The sequence below is a fragment of the Sinocyclocheilus grahami genome, unplaced genomic scaffold (assembly GCF_001515645.1).
Source record: "Sinocyclocheilus grahami isolate Dianchi unplaced genomic scaffold, SAMN03320097.WGS_v1.1 scaffold740.1, whole genome shotgun sequence".
NCBI lineage: Eukaryota > Metazoa > Chordata > Actinopteri > Cypriniformes > Cyprinidae > Sinocyclocheilus > Sinocyclocheilus grahami.
Genome location: NW_015505919.1, coordinates 127,430 through 154,991, shown reverse-complemented (window position 1 = coordinate 154,991; position 27,562 = coordinate 127,430). Strand labels below are relative to the sequence as shown.

The following is a 27,562-nucleotide window of genomic DNA, read 5'->3' as shown; positions in this document are numbered from 1 at the left end:
TTATATTGCAGCCATTTGCTAAAATCATTTAAGTTAATTTTTTTTCCTCATTAATGTACACACAGCACCCCATATTGACAGAAAAACACAGAATTGTTGACATTTTTGCAGATTTATTAAAAAAGAAAAACTGATATATCACATGGTCCTAAGTATTCAGACCCTTTGCTGTGACGCTCATATATTTAACTCAGGTGCTGTCTATTTCTTCTGATCATCCTTGAGATGGTTCTACACCTTCATTTGAGTCTAGCTGTGTTTGATTATACTGATTGGACTTGATTAGGAAAGCCACACACCTGTCTATATAAGACCTTACATCTCACAGTGCATGTCAGAGCAAATGAGAATCATGAGGTCAAAGGAACTGCCTGAAGAGCTCAGAGACAGAATTGTGGCAAGGCACAGGTCTGGCCAAGGTTACAAAAAAATTTCTGCTGCACTTAAGGTTCCCAAGAGCACAGTGGCCTCCATTCCTTAAATGGAAGACGTTTGGGATGACCAGAACCCTTCCTAGAGCTGGCCGTCTGGCCAAACTGAGCTATCGGGGGAGAAGAGCCTTGGTGAGAGAGGTAAAGAAGAACCCAAAGATCACTGTGGCTGAGCTCCAGAGATGCAGTTGGGAGATGGGAGAAAGTTGTAGAAAGTCAACCATCACTGCAGCCCTCCACCAGTCGGGGCTTTATGGCAGAGTGGCCCGACGGAAGCCTCTCCTCAGTGCAAGACACATGAAAGCCCGCATGGAGTTGTGAGATGGTGAGAAATAAGATTCTCTGGTCGGATGAGGCCAAGATAGAACTTTTTGGCCTTAATTCTAAGCGGTATGTGTGGAGAAAACCAGGCACTGCTCATCACCTGTCCAATACAGTCCCAACAGTGAAGCATGGCGGTGGCAGCATCATGCTGTGGGGGGGTTTTTCAGGTGCAGGGACAGGACGACTGGTTGCAATTGAGGGAAAGATGAATGCGGCCAAGTACAGGGATATGCTGGATGAAAACCTTCTCCAGAGTGCTCAGGACTTCAGACTGGGCCGAAGGTTTACCTTCCAGCAAGACAATGACCCTAAGCACACAGTTAAAATAATGAAGGAGTGGCTTCACAACAACTCTGTGACTGTTCTTGAATGGCCCAGCCAGAGCCCTGACTTAAACCCAATTGAGCATCTCTGGAGAGACCTAAAAATGGCTGTCCACCAACGTTTACCATCCAACCTGACAGAACTGGAGAGGATCTGCAAGGAGGAATGGCAGAGGATCCCCAAATCCAGGTGTGAAAAACTTGTTGCATCTTTCTCAAAAAGACTCATGGCTGTATTAGATCAAAAGGGTGCTTCTACTAAATACTGAGCAAATGAATACTTACTGAATACTGAATACTTAGGACCATGTGATATTTCAGTTTTTCTTTTTTAATAAATCTGCAGAAATGTCAACAATTCTGTGTTTTTCTGTCAATATGGTGTGCTGTGTGTACATTAATGAGGAAAAAAAAATAACTTAAATGATTTTAGAAAATGGCTGCAATATAACAAAGAGTGAAAAATTTAAGGGGGTCTGAATACTTTCCGTACCCACTGTATATAAAAAAATAAACATCTTTCACAAATATGATGTTTGGCTTCAAGGATTCACTGACTGAGTGGATTAACAAGTCCCTGGAATGCCTAATAAAGCTTGGTTTCTTTCCCAAAAGTGAACACAAATTCCATTTAAACATAAATGCCTCATTATGACCCAACTCTCAATACTGACTCTCTCTTAGTGCTTTCTCCAGCAATACCAGCGGCTCCATCTTCCCCCGTAAAGTGCAGCAGTAATCTGGTTAGTCACATTGCACAGACTCTCTGTCCACTGCCTGCAAATCCCAAAGTAATTTAAACTTAAAAGAAGAGGTGGTGGTTTACGTCGCCGTGACTGGCTGCCATATAGAATTTCACACCAGTGTGTTTTGTAATGCTTCACAGTTTACTGTCATTAGATCAAATCCCGTCACTAGCTTGCGCCTGCCGGAGACTCTCCACTGTGTTGAAAGGTTTAAACAGGGTGCAAAACACCCACTTCAACACCCTACTTAAACTGACATTAATTCTCGTTAAAATTCAACAACCTTTAGCCTAGGAGCAAAGGCTGTCATAATCATATGATGCAATGAATATATAGATGAAACGCTTTGTTAAACATGAATACTCAAGAGTTGGTTTACCAATATTTCAATGTGTTGTATTTAACTAAACTGCATTGTTCAAGTGTCTGCTGTGACTTTCTTAATTTGAGAAATATCTGCTGTGACAACTATGGAGGGAAAGAGGTTATTTAATTAAAATATATAACAAGCAAGAGTTCTGTTTTGAATATCAGCAAATTGCTCATTTTTTTCTGTTACTGAAAATACACGTAATCATGGAGAGGCATAAATAAAGAAAGAAAGAAATTCACAAAATTGACTTTGTACCACTCACATATTCTGGTCTGGAACAACGCAAATGCAGACAAGCAAAGTAAAGCAAACAGTAAAACAATTCAGCGCTGGTCTATTACTATTGCTGTTATGAAATGATTCAGTTGAATTACTCTGGAAATTGACGAATTATTTTGGAAATTGTGTGCCCCAGGGGTTGTTTTTGAAATTATAAAATTAAATTGACTTTAATCAAATTGCAGTGGAAGCAGGAAGCTTGTTTCCGTAATAAAGTGACTTTTTATCACACAATTAAGACTTTTTTCTTGCAATAATGAGATATAAACCCAGAATTGCAAAGTATAAACACAGAAAAATTCAGAGAAATAAAAAAGTTAGTGAGATTTAAAAAAAAATGGAATTGTGAATTTTAAAAAAATTAATCATGAGACAAAAAGTCGCAATAACCTTTTTTCTTTTTTTAATCTTGTAGCGGAAACAAGCATTCCATAAGCAGCTTAAAAAAGCCTATTCAGCTTAACCTCCAGGCTTAGAAATATTGTCACGGTAGCTGATTTCTACCACCTTTTCCCACTTGTCAAAGGTCATTGTGTGAGACCACCTTCTGGCCCCCTGCCACTAAAAGCTTGTTACAGGAACTCACAGCAGCCACTGGGGTGAGACCGCAGCGGACTGGCTCAGTAAAGAGCTGAAAAGAGAGGATGTACCACAACAGTTATCCCAAAAATGCTTGTTTTTATATTTCACACCCCTCCCCACATCATCTGTCTATTGAACTGCATTGAAACAGAAATGGGTCACCAAGCGAAATGGGTCACTAAGCATTTGTCAGACAAACCCAATTTGACATGAGCTTGTGTCTGCAAATCTGCATGCAAGCATTTTACTCAAGACAACACATTTAGTAGACAAATATTATGATGCCGTTTCATAAAGAAATACACACCTAAATCCCAAGAGACGCTTGTTGGCTGGTTTAGAAACAACAAAACTATTCTTCCAGAGCTGGGACTGAGCATCTGTGTTTAAACTTCAGTTCTTTGGTGTTTCAAAACACCCAGTGCAGTACAGACACAACATTATATTCAAACGAACTGAAACAAAAATAAAGGGTCGTTCACAAAGAATGCAAGAATGTTAAACATGCAAAACTGATGCTTTTGATGATGTTTTTCATGGTCTTGAGTGCGCCGTGTGTTGTTTTTGAGACAGCAAAGAACTTGCTCTGTTTGAACAGCCCTTAACAGACAAAACATGGCTAATGTGCTAACAAAAACACAAACAAAAGACTCCGTTTCACTTTGAAGTGCTAAACATGGTGCATGTGTTGTGTATTTAGTGTTTGTCCTCTGTGCCTATTTCTACAAACACACTTGGACCACATGAGTCATCAAACCCCTTCCCTCTTGCTCTGCTATTATATGTGAAAAAATGGTTTGCCCATATAGCTAGCAGAAAGCGATCTCTGGATTAGGGATTATTAAAACTGCTTGATTTAGGCCACAGAGACTCAAGATTATACACGAAGAATCCGTGTTTTGCATTGGTATAGTAGATACAGACTTGTCTGATTTTAATCAGATTACGTTTGGTTTCTTTGCATTTCTTTAGTCTATGTAAACATGCAAAACTGATGCTTTTGATGATGTTTTTCATGGTCTTGAGTGCGCCGTGTGTTGTTTTTGAGACAGCAAAGTACTTGCTCTGTTTGAACAGCCCTTAACAGACAAAACATGGCTAATGTGCTAACAAAAACACAAACAAAAGACTCCGTTTCACTTTGAAGTGCTAAACATGGTGCATGTGTTGTGTATTTAGTGTTTGTCCTCTGTGCCTATTTCTACAAACACACTTGGACCACATGAGTCATCAAACCCCTTCCCTCTTGCTCTGCTATTATATGTGAAAAAATGGTTTGCCCATATAGCTAGCAGAAAGCGATCTCTGGATTAGGGATTATTAAAACTGCTTGATTTAGGCCACAGAGACTCAAGATTATACACGAAGAATCCGTGTTTTGCATTGGTATAGTAGATACAGACTTGTCTGATTTTAATCAGATTACGTTTGGTAGATGATGAGGGTTTCTGAGGCTATATAGGAGACAAGAATAAGGACATGTCTCCATACTACAGGTTCATCCCTCCTGGTAATCAGTATATGGTAAACCACAGTCTTTATTAGACTTAAGCTTGGAGAATACCACTACAGAAACACAGACGACAAACCCTGCAGGCTTTCTGACCTACATGTCATTCCCGGATGAATTCAACAGGGAACATATTTGGACAACTGAAAAAAAACATCCCTTTCTCCCCCCAACAAATGGACAAATGGAAAATCTAAATCACAGATATTATTGTATGTGCTGTTCAAAAGGTTAAGGTTAGGCTGGTTCGCATAGCCAAGTTAACCCCTGCTGATAGATATGGTAACTACGCAATTTTGCTTTCATCTCTCTCTATTTACATCCATTCAAATGTTCACTAGATATTATAGACCTCCTAGATCCAGACAGAGGTTGTTTCAAGCATAAAGTCAACGTAGTGAGCCGAAGATAAGGAACAGTTTCCTAGTTAAAACAGCAAGACACCAAACAAAGTCGTTTCGGCTGGACACGCCTGTCTGGCCTCCACTGGCATCTCGTTGAGAAGTCTTACAGCTTCATCATCTCTCTCTTGCTTTTTCCTTCTGAGATGGAAATATCCTCACTCTGCCGGAGCTTGTAGCTGATTTTTGGAGGCATGAGCGTCAGCGGTTGGCGTTTTATCAGCTTAGTGCACACAGTCGAGGGACAGTCTGGAACGCCCAAGGTCACCGCTGCCTCTCATCTCAGAAAGAACAGAAAACGGCATGGATGCTCCTTTTCTTTTATTGATAGCACCACCGTCGCTTGGGGAATGCGTTTTAAGTTTCCACTTAAAATTCAACCCAACTTTCTTTGGTATTGCTTGTTTATGAATATAAAGGTGTTGCAGGCAAGATGAGGGCTGAATGTGTCGGTTTATGCGATACATAGCATTCCCTACACATAACTTCCATAAAATCATAGATAAAATGTAATAAATGAAAGTGTTTAAGTAATGATTAGAACAGCCAAAATAACATCACTGCCCATCTTCATCAAAGATCTTGTTCCACTACCTTATATAAACACTTGTGCATGATGTCACTGCTTGTGGGCGGAGTCCTATGACTAGCATACAAGCATAGTGTAATGAGTTTTGATTTATTGCTAGTAATTCAGAACCGTTCGGCTACAGAATTGAGGGGCATTTCTCCACATAGCTTTTGTTGTGGGACGCTGGTGGCTTTTCACACCAGTGCAACCGGTGGCAAATCTTTCGCACCGGTGTCAGTGTCTCTCACCTCTGTTTTGACATATGACAAGTGGAGTGATAATTGATAATAGCAACCCACAGATCCTCAGCATTACTGCTTGCATGGTTTAGCCAAACAGGTAAAGCAGTGCCCGAGGAAAATGTGGTTAGATAAGGCACAGGCAAGTTAAAATAATGCAGATATGAGGAATAAGAGGTACAGATGGGTATTTAAATGGAATTGAACAAGGGAATTTAAATGAATATTTTGGATATAGTACTAAATAAGTGTCTGTGGCCTCTTACTCAATAACACATTTTTTGTCAAAATTAGGATTGGGTAACGCCAACTAATTTGTTATATGATATGATAAATATTCTGAAACAATAAATTTCATAATTCAATACAGTGCAATGCATCACAATATCAAAATTAGATCATGATAGAGTATATGTCAGGAAAAGATTGTGAATCTGTTTTCGCTCTCATATTGCTTACTTATATTTTGTCCAGTAATGTCCAGCAACTATTAAAATAATGTTTTCTAATTGGAAATTAAACAAATATTCAATGAAAAAGTTGAAGAAATACTATTGGCAGATAATTCCAAGCATACAACCTTTAGAAGATCAGCTTCTTAACTGTAGGAAATTATATACTTGAACAAACAAATAGAAATATTGATATAAAGTATCATTGCAGTCTTGTAAGAAATAGAATCACAATACATTAATATGCAATTGTATTGGCACATCTCTAGTAAAAACAAAACCATCGTTTACTTTGTCCTGTATTGACACAATGGAAGTCCTATTAGTTGTACCTATTAGTGTAAATGGGTTTTCCCCCCGTATAACCAAGATAATAGTAAAAATAATTGTCGACATATTCCTTCCAGACCATTGAAAAAAACTTTTCCAATACTCCCTACATAAAAATATACTTGCATTTAATAAGGTTTATTAGCACTTGTAATTTATCATCAAATATGTGGGAGGCAGATACAGCACCACAACAGGATGTTAATCGTTTCCTTTAATGACAATCAAAACCACTAACTCATGTGGTCTGCCAATTTTTTGTAAACATCTAGACCGCATGAATGCAGAGAGATGAATTCCTTGACTTTGGTTCCATTAATCTCTTTTATAAAACATGTATGTATGATGTAATTACTTTCTCTTTCTCCATCTCTCTCTCTCTCTCGCTCTCTGTCATGACCTGAATCCATTTGCAAAGCCTAGTAAGCTAATAAAATAGCATTAAAGACCTCAATGGCCACTCAGGTCTTTTGAAGATTAGCTAAAGGTGAATAGGTGACTAAGTCAAGAGGTCTTTGGAGATGGCTCAGAGTAAGAGTTAAGAGGTGAGAGGGGTGACAAAGAGGTTCCCATGTAAGTGGTCATCCGTTAATCAAACAGCCAAGGTATTTTGTCAGGAGAATTTGCATGTATTTTATTTGAGTGATTTTACTGAAAGCAAAACAGGAATGAATAAAATAAAAGTCAAAAGCAGCAGTGAATAAATGCAAAATTAAACTAAATAAACCCTGGTCACCATGAACTGGTGTTGCATGGAAAGAAATGTGTAATGGTTCTGAACAAAACAAAAACAACTAAAACAAAAACAAAAGCAAAACAAGATCAAATAAAATAAAATAAAATAATCCCTGGTCACCATAAACTGGTGTTGCATGGAAAGAACTGCGTAATATTTCTAAACAAAACTAAACAAATCAGCCCCTGGGGTTTACAAGTTTACCAAACAAGCCAGGCTTATTTCTGTTAGTCTGACTTATTTTGAACCAAATCAATTGACAGACAAAAGTCAGACTAACTGAAATAAATCTGGCTTATTTGGTAAACTTGTTTTATGAAACAGGCCCCAGGTCACCATGAACTGCATGGAAAGAACTGTACAATGGTTTTGAACAAAAAAAAAACAAAAAAAAAAAAAACAAAAGATAAACCCCCCTTGTAACCATGAACTGGAGTTGTATGGATTGAACTGCATAAAGATTCATAATGGATTCTTAAGATGATTCCTAAAAACAAACACACATACAATCATAAAAACAACATTTTAGGTTCTGTTCTGAAAAAGACGAAGTGGCAGGAGTGTGACTAAATAAAGACTTCTCATTTTTGGGTGAACTAACCTTTTAAGTCTCCTGAGCTATGAAAGAGCAGTTTGTGCACAAACAAAATGTTCCTCGGGGAATGCAGGTTCAATTGACTTTCAGTTTTTGTTTTAAAAGATCACACAAGAAAAGGAGATGAGCCACCTGACAGCAGTGAATGCATGAAACCGTCCGGCTCTCAACCAGATTCCCTCGACTGGTCAACAGCCACCCAAAAAAAAAACAAAACAAAAGATAAACCCCCCTTGTAACCATGAACTGGTGTTGTATGGATTGAACTGCATAAAGATTCATAATGGATTCTTAAGATGATTCCTAAAAACAAACACACATACAATCACAAAAACAACATTTTAGGTTCTGTTCTGAAAAAGACGAAGTGGCAGGAGTGTGACTAAATAAAGACTTCTCATTTTTGGGTGAACTAACCTTTTAAGTCTCCTGAGCTATGAAAGAGCAGTTTGTGCACAAACAAAATGTTCCTCGGGGAATGCAGGTTCAATTGACTTTCAGTTTTTGTTTTAAAAGATCACACAAGAAAAGGAGATGAGCCACCTGACAGCAGTGAATGCATGAAACCGTCCGGCTCTCAACCAGATTCCCTCGACTGGTCAACAGCCACACTGTGCTCGCAGAAACCAAGGCGCCATGCTAATTCATGCAAGAGTTTGAATGTACAAGCTGCTCTGTCTCTCTGAATCCACCTTCCCTCTCTCCCTCCCATCTCACTCCTTTCGTGTCTGTCGGTCCTGTGGGCTTTGGCCATCCTGCTCCAAAGCTGTGCTGTGATGTGTATGGAGCCAGACTGCACTATGGGGGATGCTGACTGAGAGAAGAGGTGACAGATTAGCACAGAGACAGGAGAGGGACAAAGCCATCCAAACACACCGCAGGGCAGATCGTCCTTTGGGCTTTTAGCTCATTTACAGTGTGAGTGTGTGCGTGTTCATCTGCCATTTGCCTGAATGACAGATAAAGCCTATTTAGTTTCAAAGCATTGCGTTGATTGTAGGAATTGTTTTTGTGTGAGCTCAGTGAGCTTTCTGCATTGACAGCTTGACACATTGCATTTTAAGTTACATTGTGCGTTTGAATATCTCAGACATCTTAACCTAACAATCACTCTAGACTAGTCAGTTGCTTCAGATTTGCACGTTCGAATGCTGCAGAGCTTCAGTGCACACAAGACAAGATCTGTGAGCTAAACAAGCATTTAGCATGAAGTACAGAAAATGCCTACAACGGGATTTAAATCCAAGCATGATGCTTAACCCCATTCATATCTGCAGAGGAAAAGAAACACCACAGATGGTGAATACAGAGTCTGCTGTCCTACGTCATGACATTAAACCTCATGGATCAGACTAGATGACCTGTAAAAGCTTAATGTATATTTCTCTCACTTTAGATCTGGCCTTTTTTAAAAGGTTTAGATTTTTGCCTTTTTTTGTGATTCAAGTGTTATATTTTTGTACAAAAAAAAAAGACTTTTCACCACAATAAGGTAAATATTCAATCATTTATAATATTTAAAACATAATATAATATAATATAACCTAATATGATATATAACAATATATTATGTAAGGGATAATGCACGGCTAGCTGTGCATTAAACAAATTTAAGTGGAAGGTGGTTGCCTCCGCGAAGTGCATTAAAATCATTTAATGCACACCTAGCCGTGCATTATCCCGCTTATACCATGGTCATTTGCCCACATTGACAAGTTGAAACTGTTAATGATGTTTGCAGCGCAATATTTGACCAGAAGGATAAAAATGACAGTTATTTTTGTCAGTTATGGCTCATTAGCGCTAGCATTCTACCCGCTTCAAATCAGACACAGAGATGAAATAGTGCAGTGAGATCACATTTATTTGAATGAATTCTAGCATTCATTTGAATTAATTGTCGATCGAGAGAGAGAGCGAGAGAGAGAGATTTTATTAATAAAAGTCATGGGAAAGAGTTGACGACAAGTTACTGTATGTGCGTAATGCAATCTGCAATCTTCAACCTCTCTCGGTGTTGTGTGTGTGTGTGTGTTTGAGAGTAATGTGTGTTGGTTAGTGTGCATCAATTAAAGCAGCGCATTATTATCCTCCTGAGACCCAGCTATGGAGTTTTTGTCTCTGTAGTGGACATTATATTTTAGTGAATTTCTCTGAGACCTCACATGTCACAGTTTTAAGTCTGGATGTCCTGTACAGAGCTGAGAGCACATTCAGGGATTTCCAGAGATGCCAAATGATTGGATGTTTCACCGTGACCACTCCCTCTCCTTGGTTTTTAAAAATGGCTGACATTAATTTAGTGATACAGTTGTACATCCTTATGGAAATATGATAATATTTTGTAATTATAATTTAAATCTGATTAATTTTCAAACTGTTTGTCATAAATCAACATCTCAGGAAAATGTTATGGGGTTTCAAATCAAAATATGACTTCCTGTTATGAAACAGGACATCATTTCATACATGTCCACTGTAGAGGACACCAGGACTAAAAGCATGTTTATTATACATTTTGGGAGACAAAAGAATTGAATAGGAAAACAAATTATATATATATCAATATTCTTATGAAATATTAGATATTATTATGAAAATCTGGCCAATTACTACTCCCATTATTACACTTCTTTTTTCAACATGCTGTCCCAACAGCACTTTAATATGCAAATTAGATACAGTGTATAGATAACATTGTGCTTAATGCAGGGAAAACCAGTTTATGGAATTTTTACACACATATTGCATAAAGAAAAATGGTATATCAAATCATTTTGTTATATATTTTATAGCATAGTTGAGAGCCATCCATAAACAAAGTTAGGTATAAAAAAATCCTGAAACCTAAAAATTGATTGAAATTCCCATTGTTTTTGCCTTTTCATGTCTACTCTTGTCATTTTATTTTTAGAAAAACTGAGTCCTGGTGTCCTCTACAGAGGACATATCATAATTTAGGAATAAAATATAATTTTTCAAAAATGTTATTTTACCATTTTTTTCTTATGCTCTAAACAATGTAATGACATGTAAAAATACTAAATTCACAAAGCTTTTTATTTCTGGTTCTCAGGAGGATATAGAACAGTGATTAAACTGACTTTAAAACTGTTTAATGCACAGGTAGTTCAATGCATACCAGCCAGCCAATCGGAATAGAGTAGGCTATTCAGACAGACCATGGTAAAAAATATAATATTATAATATATTATATTATAATGTAATGTAATGTAATATAATATACAGTGCCATGAAAAGGTTTTTGCCCCCTTCCCGTTTAAATTTTTTGCATATTTGTCACACTTAAAAGATTCAGATCAAACTAATTTTAACATTACTCAAAGATAATGCAAGTAAATACAAAATACAGTTTTTAAATGATGATTTCATTTATTAAAGGAAAAAACCTGTCCAAACCTACCTGGCCCTATGTGAAAAATTAATTGCCCCCTCCTGTTAAATCATGAAAGAACTGTGATTAACCACATTATTTTAGAAAGCAGAGTTAAATTTCACTAGCCATACCCAAGCCGGATTACTGCCAGACCTGTTGAATCAAGAAATCACTTAAATAGAACCTGTCTGACAAAGTGAAGCATGCTTAAAGAGCAACACATCATGCCGTGATCTAAAGAAATTCAAGAACATATGAGAAACAAAATAGTTGCGGACTTAAATCTGATTGAGATGCTTTGGCATGACCTTAAATGGTCCATTCATGCTCGAAAACCCTCCAATGTGGCTGAATTAAAACAATTCTGCAAAGAAGAGTGGGACAAAATTCCTCCACAGTGATGTGAAAGACTCATTGTCAGTTATCGCAAATGCTTGATTGCAGTTGTTGCTGCAAAGGGTGGCACAACCAGTTATTAGATTTAGGGGGCAATTACTTTTTCACATATGGCCAGGCAGGTTTGGACAGCTTTTTTCCCTTAACAAATAAATCGTTATTTCAAAACTGCATTTTGTATTTACTTGGGTTATCTTTGTGTAATATTAAAATTTGTTTGATGATCTGAATCTTTTAAATGTGACAAATAGGCCAAAAAAAACAAAAAAAAAACAGGAAGGGGGCAAACACCTTTTCACGGCACAGTAATATATATATATTTTTTTACTTAACATATGACTTTCATCTTTATCTATTACATGGATATAATAACTACATTAACATCAGACAAATAATATTTAATAACAGTACCTTACATGGATAGCCAATAATGGATAACCATGTAAAAAATATTTAAGAAATAATTTTCTATAGTGGCTTTGCATCCATAGTACCTATTCCAGTAATTCTGGTTACAGGAAACCTGTTTGAAAACAATGTATGCAATTCCGGTGTTGATGGATGCACAGAAATCACTTGAATTTTAATTTTTAAGCAGTCAAGTTCAGTTGCAGTTTTGCTTGGTTCATTATAAAAATGTACTGTATATTATATAAGGATTTGTAACGGCACCCATGCGTACTATAAAATTACACCACTAGACAATCGTGACTCACAGTCTTATGAAGAAGTGTCAGAACAGTCACTGGCCTCATCTTTAAAAAAAAATCTGGGAGCTGGTGGTTGTTACAGAAAGCAACAGTGCACTATATAGGGTTGAAGAAGCAGTGCAGATATTAGCAATCTCTCTGTCACCAGAATTTTCTCCCTCCCATCATTTCTTTCGGCTTAGCCTGATGTTCAGTATGCAAATCCACTGCCGTGTGCGAGCGCTCACGCGTCCGTCCAGTTGACAGCAGCATGCAAATGTCGTCCCTTAATCCCAACATGAAACAAAGAGGACGCAGCTCCCTTACCCGTCCTCATGGGACACAAACGGGAATGAGTGGCAGTAAAGAGGAGGAGAGGTGACTGACCAGGATGCATTTGCCTTTAAGCCCCCAGCTGCAAATACGTTTGTGGTTGCGAGCGTGTCGCAGCACGTAGCCTTGCTCACGCGTGTGCGGCAGAGCTTTCATATCTGCATAAACAATGCCAAACGGCTGTCACATCAAATAGCTGTGCGTTTGCCTGTTCTGTCCCCTGTTGTTGATTTTGTGATGACTGTGTGGAAAAAGCACATGAGGGACAGATGTGGTGATTGACAGCTGGCAGAGGCTTCTCCGTTCCACTCAGCATTTTCCATAGCTGTGCCACTCTGCTGTCAGACTCACTCATGATGGGGTTTGGATGATTAAGCAATATCACATAAGCAAGAGTGCTGTTGTACTGAATAACAGCATGGCTGTGGTTCAAGCACATAGGTAAAATCAGTTAAAATAAACATTTAGAATAACATCGCAATTGTGTTATTATTCTGAATGAAAACTAAACAAAGTAAAAATAACTTAATTTCGAACTGAACCTTAACTGAAATGCATTTTTATGCTGTTTTTAATACTCCAAAATGAACTAAAATAATATTAAATTGAATAGAAATAAATGTTAGTTTTAGATATATTGTATATTATAAAATTAGATATCATAAAAACTCACCTGACGTTTCACCTTAAAAAAAGAAAATGACACTTGTCACGAATCTGGTCCATGTACTTCTAATTTCATTGACTCTCGCACTACACACTGTTGCACATCACCCCGGACTACATTTCCCATCATGCATTGCACTGATTGCACTCAGCACGAATTGCACACACCTGATTGCTCTGATTGCACACAGCTGTTTCTAATTACCTCATTCACTATATAACACCCACTCTAACCACATTTCTCTGCTGAGTATTGTTTAGCCTGTACCCCTTTCCGAGTCTCCGTGTTTTCCTAGTTTTTGCCTTGCCTTGTCTGTTTTCTCCGGTTTTGATCTTCGCCTGTTTTCCTGGATTCCTCCCTTTAGCCTTGCCCCTGTGACTCTGTCTGCTGTTCGGTGACCTACGCTAGCCCGGTGACTATTCTTGTGTTTTGCCCGCCATATACCTGTTTGCCAGTGTTTTGACCCTGCCTGTTTACCATGTCTCTGAAATAAAGCTTTGCATTTGGATCCGAACGTCTCACGTCTCGTCAGCCCTGTTACAACAATAAACTATAATTACACATTTGTAAATTATACCAGTTGGCAAGTTGAGTAAAACACAAAAACTAAAATTAAAAAAAAAATTTTTTAATAAAAGTGAAACTAGAAAATGTATGATGAAATCTATACTATTTAAATATTTCAAAATGAGATCTTTAAGACCCATTTTTCCTACAAATTTTAAGACTAAAATTGGATGAACTTGATTAAGAACCTTTTCACTTGTATCAACTGAATAAAATAATTTTCTCAGAGGAGTAGAATATAACAATCGATGTGTTTGTGACAAAGACCTCTAACATGAGTATATATGTATGTATGTATATATATATATATATATGTATATGTATATGTATATATGTCATTAAATAGTATATATAGTCTGGTATATAGTATCTGCTAAATGCATAAATTATTTAAATTATTAATTATTATATAGTATAAACAACAGAAAATAAAAATATAATTCAATTCAGAACTATACCCTGATTGTGAGTGTAATGATTGACAGTTTCATAAAAAAATTATATAAATTAAAGGCAATTTTAGCAACATTTTTCATCTTTTAATGAAAAGTTTAAGTTGGTCTGAAAAAGAAAGCTCTATGAACTCATTTTGCTTCAGCTCCAATCCAGGTTTTACATTTTACAGTGAGAAACCAGCTGTAAATGCTTCAGGAAAGAGAGAAAAATTACAGATTTGTTAAAACCAGCACCAGACAAAATTTGGTTCCATTTTTTAGTCTGGAACACCACAAGAAAAAAAAATGTCCCAGTGCAGTTGCACTCTTGGAACCAGCACTAACTGTTGCATAATTAAAAATAGAGTATGTTTGTGCATTGGACTGTGAGCGTCAAAAATCATGCTGTGTGACAGGAGAAAAAAGTTGATGCTCCAGATGTTGCTTTTAAACCAGTCGTGAACGATTTATGAAGCGGCATCCTTAATCAGATTGAAATTCAAGCTATGCTGAAAGCAGCCAGTGCATAAAAAACCCCCACAGCTCGTCTTTTGAGTTATTCAAAGCATAGGAAATTAAATCAAAGGGTCTGCCACAAAAGTGCTGAGTTACATGCCTCTCCTCATGTTCGATGTGATGCTTCCTCACCAGAACCTTCACGCGGCGTCACGCACATCCACATTATATTGATGTAATGCACAGGACTGCGGTGCAGCCTGAACGATAGGCTGTCATCGAGCTCCCGCCATCAGCACTGCTACAGACACGAACGACTCCATAAAACTGCTCAACCTTGACATTTCATTAAAAAACATTTGTATTTTTTCATCTCTGCTAGTCTCGCTTTCAATACTCTATTCTCTGCGAATGCCAATTGGCGGGAGTTATTCACAAGGCTAGTTTCAACAGACGACTCATCTAATCATACATCCATGTCCTTTTTATCTGCCCTATAATGCATTTCCTGCATTATCACTTTCTTTTTAAGCAGCATAAAGTCCTGAGGTCATACAACAATAAACTATAATTACACATTTGTAAATTATACCAGTTGGCAAGTTGAGTAAAACACAAGAACTAAAATTAAAAAAAAAATTTTTTAATAAAAGTGAAACTAGAAAATGTATGATGAAATCTATACTATTTAAATATTTCAAAATGAGATCTTTAAGACCCATTTTTCCTACAAATTTTAAGACTAAAATTGGATGAACTTGATTAAGAACCTTTTCACTTGTATCAACTGAATAAAATAATTTTCTCAGAGGAGTAGAATATAACAATCGATGTGTTTGTGACAAAGACCTCTAACATGAGTATATATGTATGTATGTATATATATATATATATATGTATATGTATATGTATATATGTCATTAAATAGTATATATAGTCTGGTATATAGTATCTGCTAAATGCATAAATTATTTAAATTATTAATTATTATATAGTATAAACAACAGAAAATAAAAATATAATTCAATTCAGAACTATACCCTGATTGTGAGTGTAATGATTGACAGTTTCATAAAAAAATTATATAAATTAAAGGCAATTTTAGCAACATTTTTCATCTTTTAATGAAAAGTTTAAGTTGGTCTGAAAAAGAAAGCTCTATGAACTCATTTTGCTTCAGCTCCAATCCAGGTTTTACATTTTACAGTGAGAAACCAGCTGTAAATGCTTCAGGAAAGAGAGAAAAATTACAGATTTGTTAAAACCAGCACCAGACAAAATTTGGTTCCATTTTTTAGTCTGGAACACCACAAGAAAAAAAAATGTCCCAGTGCAGTTGCACTCTTGGAACCAGCACTAACTGTTGCATAATTAAAAATAGAGTATGTTTGTGCATTGGACTGTGAGCGTCAAAAATCATGCTGTGTGACAGGAGAAAAAAGTTGATGCTCCAGATGTTGCTTTTAAACCAGTCGTGAACGATTTATGAAGCGGCATCCTTAATCAGATTGAAATTCAAGCTATGCTGAAAGCAGCCAGTGCATAAAAAACCCCCACAGCTCGTCTTTTGAGTTATTCAAAGCATAGGAAATTAAATCAAAGGGTCTGCCACAAAAGTGCTGAGTTACATGCCTCTCCTCATGTTCGATGCCCGTCAGCACCCGTGACGCTTCCTCACCAGAGCTTTCATGCGGCGTCACGCAAATCGACACTTTATTGATATAATGCACAGGACTGCGGCACAGCCTGAACGATAGGCTGTCATCAAGCTCCCGCCATCAGCACTTCTACAGACTCCATAAAACCACTCAACCTTGACACTTCATTAAAAACATTTTTATTTTCAATACTCCATTCTCTGCGATTGGCGGGAGTTATTCACAAGGCTAGTTTGAACAGACGACTCATCTAATCGTACATCCATGTCCTTTTTATCTGCCCTATAACTCATTTCCTGCATTATCACTTTCTTTTTAAGCAGCATAAAGTCCTGAGGTCAGAAAGGACGTTAAGTCCAGACAGAATTTTTACGCCTACTTATTCCACCGGTGACCGTATATGCACGCTTTATGATGGCGGAGATATGGATTTAGATGGATCATTTTACAGCGCTCCCAGAACGGCTTGTTTGTGGTTGTTCAGTTTAACCTTCTGGTCTGTAAGATTTGACCCCTGATTTATCAAAGTACACTGCTAGCATGCATAAATTCAGATGCTGCTTTCTTCTCTGAAACAAGCTGATCTTATGTGCTGATACCATCTTTATCTCTGAGCCAAACAGAATTATAGAGCATACTGGAGCATGAAGTTAACTAACCTTATTTTCTAGGCTGGAAATTGATCAAAACAATGCGTTTTGCCATTCACATTGATTCACTGGACAGATGTGTTTACCTAAAGTGATTTATAAATTGTATAAAACATTATCAGGCTGGTGCATATAAATGGAAATTGGCTCCTTTAACTGCAAGACAGGACTATGGATGGCATAGTATGAATAACAGATTGTTCACACTTATGCGGTCTCTGGCCTTAGAAACACTGAGCTAAAGCAACATGTAAAGCAGCAGGAAGCATTAGCGTATCATTAAATGCAGAACTTGCCCTCAGCTGGAATTGATAATCTGTCATAATGGTGCACTGCTAATGGTTCTGATGCATTTCTACTTCAGGAAATACACACATTATTAAAAACACATGAAAACTCTGCACTTAACAAAATATGATGCCTGCTACCTGAAAACTAAAAAGTATTGATATCGGTTTCTGAATTGAACATTTGCCTTCAGTGTCAACATTTTATTTGCACTTATCTGACACCAAAATCCACAAGGACATGTTGACTTGTGCTCAGCACGGCACTGCTGCTGATGGCCAGTCGATAGCGTCACGTCAGCGCAGTGCTTGACTGAAGTGCCAGCTGTCCGTCACTCAACAATTCCCTCAGTGGGTCACTAAGTGAGCTCTTATTGACATTGCCATATCCAGCTGTAACCTCCCATAACCTATACATCCTCAGTCCATCCCCTATCACTGACACTATCGCTTTACACGGCCGGATTGGCAGATCCCACAGGATTGACAGCGACTCTGGCCACTGGGGAGCAGAAAGACAACATCAGTCAGCTCTTTGCAAGTGCACCTTTTCACAAACAAGCTGTCCTGATGAGCTTTAAATAAAAGTTTTAGGAGATATTGAAAAAATTTGGAAAACCCTTGAGTATAGGGACCAATTCTCACTACCACCACCACCATTATTATTTATATAGCGCTTTTTACAATGCAGATTCTCTCAAAGCAGCTTTACAGTATTAACTAGTTGCTTATTAGCATGCCTATTATTAACATATTGGCTGTTTATTAGCATTTATAAAGCACATATTCTGCATGACCATATCCTACCCAGTACTTAAACTTAACAACTACCTTACTAACTATAAGCAGCAAATTAGTGGTTTATGGACGCAAAAGACAGTTAATGGTTTGTTAATGATGAGAATTGGACCTTAAAATAAAGTGTGACCAAAATTGGATACAATTTAATTTAAATTTAATGAATTCAAGGCATAAGACAAAATTTAGAAGGTAACAATACTGTAAACTGAGAAAATTTTTAAAGTAGAAACAATTTTTACTCAGAAATTGCTAGTAAACTTTACAAATAATTACAAAAAACAGCAAGTAACATTAAATTAAATGTAAAATTTTAAAGTAGAAAGACTGATCCATTAAATTAAGTTAAATTAAATAGGCATAAGACAAAATGTAAAAAATAAAATACTGTCTACTGTACACTGAGAAAAAATTGGAGTAGAAATTTTTACTCAGAAATTGCTAGTAAATTTTACAAATAGTTACAAAGAAACAGCAAGTAGCATTAAATTAAATGTGAAAATTTGAAGAGGAAAGACTGACATAGTACTTTATTGTAAAATACACTCCAACAATCTTTGTTTTATTTTCAACTTGGAATTTTTTAAGTGCATGTCGCCAGTTTTTAACAAATAGTATGTGAAAATATGTATTACGCAAAGATAACCGTTTAAAACAAGCTGTCCTGCTGAACCTTAAATATGAAAGTTTTAAGAGGAAATTATAAATTGAATTCAATTAAATTATTTTTTAATGTATAAATTAAAGGCATAAAATGGGATTATAAAAATAGCAAAAATACTGTGTAGTATAATTTTTTTGTTGACTGCTTTAAAAAAAAAATTACGTTATTGTTATCAAACAATACGTTTCAAGTAGTATGCAATATTGTTGTCTCATGACCTCATTGTATAGCATTTTTTTATTCAGTTGACCCAGTTCCCTCAAAAATTAAATGGTTATTTTGCCTTTTCAATCAAATTTTGCACACAAAAATACCCATCCTGGTAATAAATTAATCAAACCTAAATTCAAGGCTCCGATTACTTCTGGTTCATTCATAAAACAGAAAATCGAAGGTCAAATGATGTGCTTGGCATTGAAAGTTACAATATCCCAGCACAAAATGTCTATACTGCATATTTTAAATTTGCATACTGCTCATAGTGCATATACTGCAGAAACAGTACATATGTTAACATGCTATTCCCAACATAGTCCAACGCTTGTAAGACGTGCCAACTGCATGCAGCGTTACATCACCTTTACTGTGTAAACATTCACACACATGCTTCTTGTTACGGACTGCTCAGAGACTGAGTGAGGACCCAAATGCAGTGTTTATTAGGAAAGTCCAGAATCAAAATCAGACAGCAGGCAAGGGTCAACACACAGGCAATCAGTCCGACTAAACAGCAAGGCAGAGAACACAGGCAAAGAGTCCAAAAACCAAGATACATATAAACAGGAGAAACGCTCAGAGATGGAGTGTAACACTTACAAGACTTCACAAAGAATGACAAACTAAACCAGACTTATATAGGGTGAGCAGACAGGGTAAATGAGACACAGATGCAAACAGTGAGTGTTGATGAGTCCGGGCAAAGGATTATGGGAAATTAAGTTTTTGATGGAGTGGTAAAGTCTGGGATGGAGTGCCCTCTAGCGAAGCTCACGGGCACTCCAGCTAGAGATCATGACACTTCTCTTGAGCATACAAGTATGATGTTCCTCCAGCTTCTCCCAACGCGTCTTCTGTAATCTAATTTTAGTTTGCAATTTTTTTCTCCCCAGTGGTGGTTGACACAGGGTAATGAAATTAAGCTCTATTACCTTCAGGGGCCATTCCACACAGAGAGGGGAAAAAAAGAGAAACCGGAAAAAAAGAAGAAAAAAAAAACTAACAAAAAAAGGTGTCATCCTCTCCCAAAGCCAGGAACGAAAAATTACCACATGCTGCACTATAACATGCTGACTCATTTCAATGAAGATCATGACATGCTTTTATAGACTTTAGGGATCATTTTGACATTAGATTTGGCAAAATACAACCACTTTTGAGGATAACAGAAGCTTATTTGCAATAAATACTGGAGGGGACATCCTGTCCAGAAAGATGAGGTACAAAAACAGAGCCACAAAAATTGTGTCTGACGGCAAAACTTGACTACTTTTTTGTTATTGTAAAAGTGAACATAAGCAACATAGTGTCTTGGTGTCATTCAGCTGTTGCCAAAATAATAGTTTTGGCGATTTCTAATAAGCTACTGAAGGAAAAAAGAAAATCAGAGACGGTGCTTTGGCTTAGTAGCTTGCGCAGATCATTAAGCCATGGTGCTCATGTGAGAATTGCTGGTTCGATTCTACATTATGTCCTAATCAGTTTCTGTATTTTCATTAGATTAATCTCTAGGGGGGAAAAGGCAGCTGTCAAAGCAGTGCAAATAAAGCTGATGCGCATTATTCCTCAAGCAATATCCCCGCTATCATTTCATTTGTTCCTCAGCACTCAAATTTGCATGTGCTCCCTGTAACACATCTCATTTTCAGACAAAAGGCCTTCCTTTAACAATGATGCAACACTCTGAAGCACCCTCTTGAAAAGGTCAGAGATGAAAAGAGGCTAGTGTTTCCCGATCTGATTCGATTGCCTGTAAACAGTGTTGCTGTATGACTCAAGACACGTTTGACATCATCTGAATGGGGCGCCTTGGGAGGGCTTTTGGGGCCTAGATTGGCTAAGACAAAACACAGATTCAGCCTTTCCATCATGCGAGATGCTATAGATGGTTGGGATGCAAATCAGTTTCTTCTGAGCAGGTGCAGCCATTAGTGTCCTGTCAGGAGGAGCACATGGCCGTTTTCTACTCGACCTCCTGTTCATAAGGTGGACCTTCATTTACTATCATTCAGTTAGCATATGTTTGTAAGACTCCGGGTTTGTACATACTGGACTACAAGGCTTCGAGTGCTGCATAATCCTAACTTGATTATATCACAATTTGATTCCCAATTCGATTATGCTGTCATCCACCATAAACCGTCCTGCATCAATCACGCTTCCCATTAGCTTTCGATGGTACGGCATGCCTTGGGAGGGCTTTTGGGGCCTAGATTGGCTAAGACAAAACACAGATTCAGCCTTTCCATCATGCGAGATGCTATAGATGGTTGGGATGCAAATCAGTTTCTTCTGAGCAGGTGCAGCCATTAGTGTCCTGTCAGGAGGAGCACATGGCCGTTTTCTACTCGACCTCCTGTTCATAAGGTGGACCTTCATTTACTATCATTCAGTTAGCATATGTTTGTAAGACTCCGGGTTTGTACATACTGGACTACAAGGCTTCGAGTGCTGCATAATCCTAACTTGATTATATCACAATTTGATTCCCAATTCGATTATGCTGTCATCCACCATAAACCGTCCTGCATCAATCACGTTTCCCATTAGCTTTCGATGGTACGGCCATTATGTGGTTAGATCATGTGGTTAGTCTATATTTACTTCTGTTAGAGGGGTTATAAAGTTGAAGTCAAGAAGGCTATGTGATTTATCACAGGATGTTTACAGGCAGCCTGGGAGTCTGATCTGGATGTTGGAAGGGATGTGCAATTATGCATGAGGTCTGTGGATCATTCAGGGAATTGTGTACAAATTTGAACAAGAATCTCGCTGCTAACAGAGCTCAAATTGGCAAAGGAGTGGGGAAAGAAAGAAACTTAATTTTCAAGGAGATCCCAAGTGGAATATTTGGGTTGAATAATTACCTCAGCAATATTTGAATCATAAATTAAGGCTTAAATTTGACATTAAATCATAATCAACCCTATTTACTTACTTTATGCGCTGCCTCAGTCTTTATGTGCACAATTCATCAATGCACAGTTGTACAAAGAGGGAAAAAAAAGTTTTAATAAGCTTCCATCAAAATGCAATAACTCTGAAACAATTCCTGGCTTCATTCTGATATGAAACTTTTCACTGAGTATTTTTATTGTTTAATACTCTGTTATTCAATCCGTTTCACTCAAATCTTGTCACATTATGGAAATAATGAAGCCATTTTGTGTTGACTATAATGGCATTTTGGTGATCTGGTTTGATTTAGAGGGATGCACCCAAAGATTTTCATCATTTACTCTTTCCAAACAAAAATTACATTCTTTCAGTGAAACAAAGGAAAATATTAAAAAAAAAAAAATGTATCTGGCTGTATCCAAAATTACATACTTGCCCACTAACGGTATGTGAACAGAATAGTATGTCCATATTCACAGTATTCATAAAACAGTTGCAAAAAGTCCTCGGAAAACCTATTTTCCGAGGTTGGGTCTGGTTCACTTCTGTTGGTGCTCGTGCTGGGGCTGCCGCTTTTGGAAAGTTTTTGCTGGGATGGGCATTTTAAAAAATCTGAAATTCGCTTTTGTGCCATTATCTCCTTGTATTAAAGTTAATCTTGTTCGCATTCTGTACAGTTCATGTCTGATACCACGCGCTAGCGTCACATGTTCATGAGGATTAGGCTAATCATCCCATATAGAAAACATCACAAGTAAAATTAATCATGTTTATAAAGATAAAAATGGGTTTATTATAGCCCATTTACAATTTACATTTCAGAGATCATTACAAATAAATTATTAAAAGCTAAAACTGAATAAATTTAAATGAACAAACTTGGCGTTGCATTTGCAACCATGTGAAAACAGGGGGTGCTGCAACCCCCTCAGCACCCCTACTTCCCGCGTCCCTGGTTACACAAGTATTTTCGTTCTCAACTCTTTACATTCATTTATTACATAACCGATGAGGGTTTACGTGAATAATCACTAAGTGACTAATCACTAATAATCACGCATTTTGACATTTGTGTGTGTATTTGACCGTTTAGGCGCTAAAAGATGACTTTACATGTCCGTGTTGTGTTCCGTCTCTGAGAGCATACACAGTAATCTTCCCATGGAAGCGCAAGTTCTTTCACGCTTTTAAAAACAAATAAATCGAATCAACTTAAATAAATCAAGCACGTCTCGTTTTTCAAAAGTCTCATTACATGATTTTACTGATTTGCACGTGAAATTGGGCTTTTATGGAGGAACGAAAGAGCACCGCTCAATAATCGTTTTATTTCGATGACTGTATTTTCATTATCGTTGGAAGCCGAAATCAAAACTCGAATCGAATTTCGATTAATTGCACAGCCCTACCTTTAAGTATATCCTTATAGTATTCATCGCTAAAACAGTGGGTGATCGCAGGGAACAGTTTCAAACCCTGACTATACATTTCATTTTGAGGAAGCATAATCTTGTCAGGTCCAGCCCTAAGGGAGCAGTCTTTTCATCATTTCAGGCATTATTCCAGAGTGGAAAAACTGATTTTAAAAGATCTGACATTTCAGGTCATGAATTCAGTGAAACAAAGGAAAATATTAAAAAAAAAAAAATGTATCTGGCTGTATCCAAAATTACATACTTGCCCACTAACGGTATGTGAACAGAATAGTATGTCCATATTCACAGTATTCATAAAACAGTTGCAAAAAGTCCTCGGAAAACCTATTTTCCGAGGTTGGGTCTGGTTCACTTCTGTTGGTGCTCGTGCTGGGGCTGCCGCTTTTGGAAAGTTTTTGCTGGGATGGGCATTTTAAAAAATCTGAAATTCGCTTTTGTGCCATTATCTCCTTGTATTAAAGTTAATCTTGTTCGCATTCTGTACAGTTCATGTCTGATACCACGCGCTAGCGTCACATGTTCATGAGGATTAGGCTAATCATCCCATATAGAAAACATCACAAGTAAAATTAATCATGTTTCAGTGAAACAAAGGAAAATATTTAAGAAAAAAAAAATGTCTCTGGCTGTATCCAAAATTACATACTTGCCCACTAACGGTATGTGAACAGAATAGTATGTCCATATTCACAGTATTCATAAAACAGTTGCAAAAAGTCCTCGGAAAACCTATTTTCCGAGGTTGGGTCTGGTTCACTTCTGTCGGTGCTCGTGCTGGGGCTGCCGCTTTTGGAAAGTTTTTGCTGGGATGGGCATCCACACTAATCACTAATAATCACGCATTTTGACATTTGTGTGTGTATTTGACCGTTTAGGCGTTAAAAGATGACTTTACATGTCCGTGTTGTGTTCCGTCTCTGAGAGCATACACAGTAATCTTCCCACGGAAGCGCAAGTTCTTTCACGCTTTTAAAAACAAATAAATCGAATCAACTTAAATAAATCAAGCACGTCTCGTTTTTCAAAAGTCTCATTACATGATTTTACTGATTTGCACGTGATGGAGGAACGAAAGAGCACCGCTCAATAATCGTTTTATTTCGATGACTGTATTTTCATTATCGTTGGAAGCCGAAATCAAAACTCGAATCGAATTTCGATTAATTGCACAGCCCTACCTTTAAGTATATCCTTATAGTATTCATCGCTAAAACAGTGGGTGATCGCAGGGAACAGTTTCAAACCCTGACTATACATTTCATTTTGAGGAAGCATAATCTTGTCAGGTCCAGCCCTAAGGGAGCAGTCTTTTCATCATTTCAGGCATTATTCCAGAGTGGAAAAACTGATTTTAAAAGATCTGACATTTCAGGTCATGAATTCAGAGAAATCAAGCTTCAGTACAGTCTAAATTAAAAAGTATCTAATTGGCGAAGATCCTGTGCCACACATAATTATACACCCTTCCCTTTAGAGACTTTGAAAGCATACATTTACTTGCAGTACAGCATTTACAGTCTGCTTTCTCATTTAGCGCTCGAGAGCAAGGGGAACAAAGATCTGGCAGGACCTGACACATCTGGAAGCCCAGCAGGTTACGAAACATAGAGATACAAAAACGACAAGAATATCAAACAAAAGGAGAGGGCCAACTACAGAGACTTCTCCTGGCCTGTTTCCAGAAGAGCTGCCGGTCTAGCATTTTGCGCTCTTGTACTCTCGTTGACGTCCTCTTCTAGTTAACATACATTTTGAACGATGCTGACAGTCTAGTTCAACATCAGTGTGCAGACTGCATAAGAACCTTTAAGAAACCCTTCCACAATCTCCACACAATCACTCATTCTTTCACATCCGCTAGGTAGATAAATATTTCAGGAAAATTACAATGGAAAGTTACACTCAGTATGCGAAGCAGAGAACCACTGCTGCGAAACAGCAACACATTTAAAGCAATTTAAAAAATGAGTACATTTTTAGTAAATATTCATACAGCAGAGCCCATTTAGTATAATAAATAGAAATAAAATTGTTAGCCAAAACCAAACCATACTGGTATGCTGCACTTATTACAGAATGAAGTTGTGCAACACTCATGAAAAACTGCATAAACATGATTTTTATAACCAGTGGCTTACTAAAAACGTTGAAGGGAAGAGAAATTCGATACTTTGCTCTCTGAGGCATAACATGTTTCTCTCAACATGAGACCAAAGCTGCCATTCAAGGAGCAAACAGTGTTTTATAATTTGCTCCTAACTGAGAAAGGCTCGCAAATTCATGTAAACTGCTTTCTCTCTTGCATTTCTCTTGACCGATAAAGTCACAGACGACCACAAAGCGAAAACGTTGCATGGATATAACTCATCTAATCCATAGCAATTCATATGACTATAACGGAGCACCTATTGTTTCAGAATGCATGCTGTTGCCTACATGCTGACTGACACTACCCGTTTCTACAACAAAGTCTATATTATTATGTAACAAATATTACGTGGGCTCCAACGTAAGAAACTAAAATAAGACTGTTCCCAAGTAAGCTTTCCATGAGATGTGTGGTAAAGTGTTTGTAGTCTGACTCAATGTTTAAATAACACTCTTGTGAGCTTTTTTAAACCACAATGTGTTTGATAGTACATGCCTTGGCCAACTTCTCTTTAAACTCTTTTTAAGAAAGGACCAATTTATAACGTAACCATGCTTATTTCACACCAACTGTTCCAGTGTTGTGAAGGCTCTGCTTTATTTTATTGAAGCAATATTGCAGTAAACCATATCTAAGGGTCATAACCGAGCTCTCTCAAAGGACAGCAAAGTAAAACGGTTCCAAGACAACTTATAAGGAGAGAAATACTTCCAAGCATGAAAGTTCAGATGGCACAGGTCTATCAAACATTCTGTGAAGAGTTTTATGAGACACAAATGGTACTTCTATGGATCCACCTCAGAGTAAAACACAATGGTAATTGTGACATATTAATGATGTATAAGAAGTCACACCGAGATATAAGGCTGCAATTGGGAAGTTGCAAATAAGTTGAGGTTGCTAAAACTACAGTCACATTATGAAAAAGTCACAATTACCTTACAATTGTTTAACTGCTAGAGTCACAGTGTAAGATAAAGTTTCAACTACAAGAAAAATAAGATTGCACTGTGAAAAATTAAGTTGCAAATACTAGAAAGTCATATTTTGAGATGTAGTTGTAATTTCCCAAAAAACTGTTTCATTGTGAAAGTCACAGTGTAAAATTAAGTCACAGTTACAAGAAACAAAGTTGCAACTACAATAAATACAGTTGCATTGTAAAAAAAACAATATGAAAAACACATTTGCAACTACAGGAAAAAAGTTGCATTGTGAGAAATGAAGGTGCAAATATGAGAAGGTCACATTGTGAGATATAAAGCCACAATTACCAAAATGAATGGCAATTGTGAGAAATGAAGTCACATTGTAAGATAAAGTCAGTTATGAGAAGCAAAGTTGTAACTGCAAGAATTAGTTGCATTGTGATGAAGCTGCAAATACAAGAAAGTCACATTAGCCCTGTTCGGACGGTAATTGTTTCTCAGGGGGACGCAAGTGATTTTCACCATTTACAGGGGGTAGTTGGGGATTTTAATGCCGTCCAAATCCAGGATGCAGGGCTGTTTCTAGGCATAGGCGAGCTAGGCGGTCGCCTAGGGCGCTACCAGCTGAAGGGGCGCCAATGAGCGCACGTACTGGCACTTTTAGCAGGGTTGTGATAAAGAGTGGCACGGTCACCCTGAAATATGACTGCCGCCCCCACTGGATCCCCCAACATCATTGGGCTAGAGTACTGTCAATCTGAAGATGCCTGTCTGCCACTAGATCAGAGTGCTGTCAATTGTTGCATGCAAAGTTTGCATTTGGAGCGCTCAACAACGCCATTAGATCAGTGGGGAGTGGGCTCCGTCAGTGCTTTGTCAAGGTAACACTTTTTTTTGCCATGCAATAAAGTTAAGTTCAAAGGCCAATTTAAAATATTGGTACAGTAAATACAATGCACAAAATCAGTATTTTGTTTAGGCAGTATTTGTGGCACATTTGTCCAAATATTTGTGGCAGGTTTGTCCAAAAGGTGTGCATTTTTTGC

At 37.4% G+C, this 27,562-nt stretch overlaps 1 protein-coding gene across 1 annotated transcript in view; it reads left to right on the top strand.

The window, feature by feature from the left end:
• Window positions 1–27,562, top strand: part of tmem178bb (transmembrane protein 178Bb) — a 101,200-nt gene that overhangs the window by 64,169 nt on the left and 9,469 nt on the right. The gene's annotated exons all lie outside the window — the stretch shown is intronic.